Here is a 6008-nt window from a genome sequence, read left to right as displayed (position 1 = left end):
AGAGTATTAACCAGTGTATGTCAGACACCTGTGCCTGGTTTCATTATCCTAGTAGCCAGTGTATTTTTTTTTCTTTTTTGGTGGTCACATTGCAATGTGCCGTGTTCTGCAGGGTCCTCTTGTGCATTTGAACAGCATTTTGTAATATTCTATTCACCTGTTGTTTGAATCAAAGAGTATCAGGGTATGTCTTGGTTCTGCTCTGTATAAATCATATTTTGGGTGTTATTCTTTGTGGTAATATAATCTAAACTTCATCACTGAATTTCATCAATTTGAATGTAATCAAAACTAATATCTGCCATTATCATCAGGGTGCCTTAAGTGCTGAATAAATTGAGTAGCCTGTTATACAGCATCATAGTAACCTACGGGAATTCAACACCTCTTGCAATAGTACAACTGATATTTCTCATGTATTTGAGGTATTGACGTAATTTCCTCTCTAATATAAACTACTGAAATATTTGCATAAGGTTATGTATTGCTCAAGGATTTTGCTATTTCATATTGTATTCTACATTGTGTGCTTGTGTCTCCTTTACCTGAAAAAAAAAAAAAAAAAACTACCTTTGGTTTGTAAATTCTTGAGACTTTTAGTAGATTAATATTTGTGGATAAGCTAAATATATATTTGGTTTCATGAATATGCAGGCTTTATTCTTTTCCTTGTCATTTCTGTAGCAGTAGTTGCCAAGTGTATGAATATGCACGTACTGACACTTTTGTGCCAGAGTCTATGACAAATCTATAATTATCATTGATTGTTTGTTTGTTTGTTTGTTTTTTTCCTGGCAAGAAAGTGTGTTAGAATCTTTTATTTAGAAATTGCATTGTTCATGTAATGCCAGACATTAACTATGCATGTCTGTAAATGCAATAATCTGCCTTTGCATATTGCCTTCTTTATCCTGATTGAATCTTGTGCCATGACAATTTCACTTAGCATCTTTAATGTCAAGTAAGGTACATGTAATGCACACTGTATCAAAGTATGTACTCCTCCCACACATAGGCAGTTACTCATTAAGGCACCTGTTTTCGTAAATGTAGAGCCACAATGCATCCAGAACACTTCCTTGCCTAACTTTTAGGTAACCTGTTTTCATGATAGATGTAGACCCACAATGCATCCAGAACATTTCCTTGCCTAACTTTTAGGTAAACCTTTTTTTTTTCCATAATAACTGTAGACCCACAATGCATCCAGAACATGTCCTTGCCGAACTTTTAGGTAACCTGTTTTCATAATAAATGTAGACCCACAATGCATCCGGAACATTTCCTTGCCTAACTTTCAGACTATTAAATGTCATCCACAAACCAGTTAGAATATGAACATATGAAAACTAGTTTCTAATGATTCACTCCTTCATAAGTTCCCATTATCTTTCATCCTATAAATGCAAATGAGCTATGTTTTGTTTAACTTGCCACTAGAAAAAGCTTGCACTTCACAAGTTTTCTTTTGCGTCACTTTCGGTCTGTTGAATGTAGAGAGTTTATCCATGGCATATTTCACAATTGACAAAATTCACACTGAATGTGCCCTACACAAGTGTGACATTTAAAGGTGCATGGTCCCGGTGTTTTAGTCAAATGCGTACACGGGCGCACGGCGCAAGTTTCCTATAGAGACCTACGCTATCGACTCCTCTTTGGCGCTTACGCTTTGGCCCACTTTCCCCGAGTCCGAAGAAGTCCGATTCACTGTAGTCAGTGGTCCGATCACAGTTCGGCTCGTGATTCGGCTGAGGGGGATGACAGCTTTAGCAAACTTCTTTTGTGATGTCATAATAAGAAGCACATATGCACGCACCCTGGCATTACTACAAGACTGCGCGATGCGCAGAGAAGACAACGAAGACAATGTTACTTAGCAACACCTACGCACTTTACTCTTGATGACAGCTCAACTTCGGTAATCTTCGTATCAATGCTAACGGTGATCGGCAGTATCATCAACAGCGCCCTCTACACAACCGGGACTATGCCCCTTTAAGATGTAATCACGAATTTTTTTTTTTTTTCTGGAAACTTATATACATTGTATTTTTATGTTATTTAGATAACCTCACTTTAAGCAGTTGGGCATATTTTTTGGTAAGTCAGACTCATGTGGTATATACATTACCAATTTTTTTTTTTTCTGCCACATATTGTGATGATTCACCTGTGACTAGATATGGCTTAAAGGAGAGGTTTGTTCATGTACTACAAAGACTGTAGATATGGAAGAACCTCAAGAACATGTGACCAACTTGCTGCAGTTATAGTGAAGAATGTGTAAATCATGTTTAATACAGCAAAAGTCAAGCAAAGAGAAAGGGGGGGGGGGGAGAACAGAGGGATATTGGAACAGTAGGAATGAAATCATATTCTGTCAAATTGCTATCGGAGGGTTATTCAAATCTGAGTCACAAAAAGTGCTAGTTTAGAACAGTAAGCTTATGATAGAACTGAGATACAATGTAATTATGGTATAGTTGATACTGTACGTGTATATGTAGTACCTTGTGCATTGATTTATTTACAGAACAGTACTTTTGCAAATATTAATACTACTACTAATCCTATGAAGTCTATTTTTTCATGTTTAAGTGCCCAATTATGCATGTTCTATTCTATTTCATCTCCATAAATGTATTCTTCAGATGTTTTTGGATTCATCAGAGATATTCCTTGGATTGAGATTATTGAATAAAAGTTGCTTTTATATTTGTACCCGTGTCATAATTATGAATCCTAGCCATTTGTATCAGGTAATGAAGGTGAAAATGTGCATTGAAGCATGTGCTCATCAGTAATGACCCAATCCGGTTTAAGATTCTTCCTCTTTGTGTGTAGATACATAGAGATCAGCGATACAGCTCTGCACAATTCGTCAAGAAGATTCTCGAATATAAGTGAGCTGCACCATGGTATCCCCATGGTACTGGAGTTTTTAAGCTTTTACACTATCGTGAAACTGCATTTGCAGGACAAGTTCACCTTCACAGACATGTGTATTAAGTAAATGCAGCAATATTAGTTGAGCACATCAGTGAAAGTTTGAGGAAAATCGGACAATCCGTTCAAGAATTATGAATTTTTGAGATTTCTGCTCAGTGACTGCTGGATGAGAACAATACTACAGCCTGTAATGTCACATGTGTAGAATGTATAAAGAAAATATAAAGAAAATTAAACATATTTTCACTTTTCTCACATAATAAAAGAATACTTGACTTGCCTCTTTCAGAAGGCAGAGGGAATAATACATGTATTACCCTTAACATAAGTGACAAGTCGAGGAAATTTGCACTTCTTTCAAGAAATAAAATTTTGTGAAATTCTATTAATATATTCCTTGTATCGTTCTACACATCTGACATCATACACTGTAGTAGTCTTCTCATCCAGCGGTGACTGCTCAGATACTTAATAAAAATTTTGAACGGATTGTCGGATTTTCCCCAAACTTTCACTGACATGTTCTACTAATATTACTGCATTCACTCAATCCATATGTATATGAAGGTGGACTTGTCCTTTAACTTACTCACACCTATCATCCCTCTTGGGATATAGGCCACCTACAAGATTTCTCTCACCACGCCAGGCCTAAGCCAGGTATGGCCCAACCTCCTGATATCAAGGCCGCCCTCCTTGCTTTTACCAATTACTTGTTACTTGTTACTTGGGTTGTGTTTGTTGCATTCATGTGGGGTACCTTTGTCTTTGTTCTTTGCAAGTTAAGGCCAAATCATGTTGTGTTGTAGATTACCATATGTAGCTTAGGCCAAAAAAAAAAATTGTTGTATTGGCGTAACCCGCCCGACACTAAAAAAACCCCCGACCCTGAACTTTTCAACAAAAAAAAAAGGAAATACATCGTTTTTACCGAGAGAGGGCGCAATACGGGTTTGCGAATTATAAAAAAAACCAACAACAACAACAGCTGATGTTGGAAAATGGCTGCGCAGTACAGCGTGTCGGCGACCGGCACGTCCGGTTCGAAGATTTTATTTAATATTATTCGGAGAATCGATTTGTCTGTGGCGCTGGGTGATTTAGCCCAGGAATTTGTTCGTTCGTATTCTGACCAGTATGTCGTGACGGCTTTTAAACCGTTGATATAACAAACTTTGGATGCAACAGACCCTCTCTATCGAATGGGGTTTTGTTAAATATGAGTTTTACACATAAAATACAGGTAGCAAAAAAAAAAAAAAAAAAAAAAAAATCCGCCCGCCCGACCCTATTTGAAAATCTCATGTTACGCCAATACAACATTTTTTTTTTGTGGCCTTACCGTACCCTTTCATACACATTTTCACCACTCCACCTAGATTAATGTTGCAGGCAATGTTGATATGTTAGATGCAGTTTCTTTGTTCTTTGGTTAAAAAAGTTGACTCTCCTCAGTTAGAGTGTAAAGTCACATTCAGAAAAAAAAAATCAGCGTACTTCACACTGTGTTTTTCTTCAAAATGTTAATTGCCAGAACAAGATTGGCCGAAGTGTAGATATAGAAAAGTTTTCTGATGGAAAAACTAGAAATTGCTGAGTAGTGTACAAAACAATAGGCAGATGTAGCTTTGCACACACAGCTGACAGAAATCGCAGACACATAGTCACCATTATTAAGAGGGGCACAAGGTCATTAATCTAAAATGTCATTTTTATTTACAATATATAAATTTTCTACAAGTTATGTGCTATCTGTAGGTGGTCCTGTGCCACTGTAGAGAGATGGCACCCATATATTTTTCTACAGAGTAGTAATGGTCATGTGGGAAGTGTTATTAAAATGAGCTTAAAAGCCTGGACATTCACTCAAGAATAGTGACAATGAAATTCAACCATTTGACTGAAAGAAAAAAAATGCATGATATAGCCACTCAATTACGATACACAAGAAAATGGGGTTGCAAATTATACTGTAGATATTTATATGCATTAGTTTGTGGTTTGAGGAACAAGTACATATACTGCGAAGTGAAACAAACAAACAAATCCACACAAGCAATCATACACTATTATAATCAGCTGAGTATTAGAAAGGTGTTAATGCAGCTTTTCTTAGTTTCAACACTATTCTTGAATCGAATTAGCATCTTTTTAGTTCCCAGTTGATTACATGATCACAAACTACACACAGTTTGGGGTCTCACTTGTACAGTACACTTCCCCTCCCACTCCCAAAAAGAAGAAGAAAAAAACATAACCAAATCGAGAAAAGAACGTAGGTAAGGATTTTCCTCTAGCTAAGGATCACCAGTCTAAATCTGCTTTCCAAGATATGGCTGAATATTGCCTGCCAAAGGTCAACCTGAGCCACAATAATCTCGGTCATCCAGGATAACCACATCCGACGCAATCTCATTGCTTTTACAACATCAGTATGGCATACAATGTAGCACAAGAAAACCCCATTATAAGAAGGTTGCCGAGACCACTAACTTTACCGTGTTATATCCAGTACTTCATTGTAAACATACTAAAAGAGAGATCAGCTAAATGCAGTTAACAGAAAGTAAGGACCACCAAAGTCACCTTGTTAAAAGCAATACCTCATTGTAAGCTAGCTTGTTATCGACAGGGTTTTTCAGTATTAAGTTGTTATTTACACCATATTTTTTTCCTATGAGGTATGCTGTTTTTACAAATATTCTGTATGGCATACAATGTAGCAATGCGCGATAAGTTGACATCAGGTTGGCTAGTTAATGATCCTCTCATAAACTTCAGTGACTGTTACTGATTTTCACCAGGGGGAAAACTTCTGAAAGCATTTGTACATCAAAACATTGCAAATCAGAAAGAAACCATTTTTGACATGTCTCAGCAACAAGAAACACAGATTCTCTCATGAATTCACAGTAAAATGAACTCAAACACACATGTGAATTTAAAAATACGGCCGCATTAGATATAAAAAACTACTCATTCAAGTAAAATATCAAATCATAATAAAATCATGTTGCTGTAATGCACATCAGCAAACATTCATACAGTCAAACTCC

Source organism: Diadema antillarum, unplaced genomic scaffold (genome assembly GCF_040938485.1).
Source record: "Diadema antillarum isolate AM-2024a unplaced genomic scaffold, OU_Dant_1.0 scf00000091, whole genome shotgun sequence".
In the NCBI taxonomy this organism is placed as follows: domain Eukaryota; kingdom Metazoa; phylum Echinodermata; class Echinoidea; order Diadematoida; family Diadematidae; genus Diadema; species Diadema antillarum.
The sequence above is the reverse complement of the archived record's forward strand: the minus strand, read 5'-3'. Positions refer to the sequence as shown.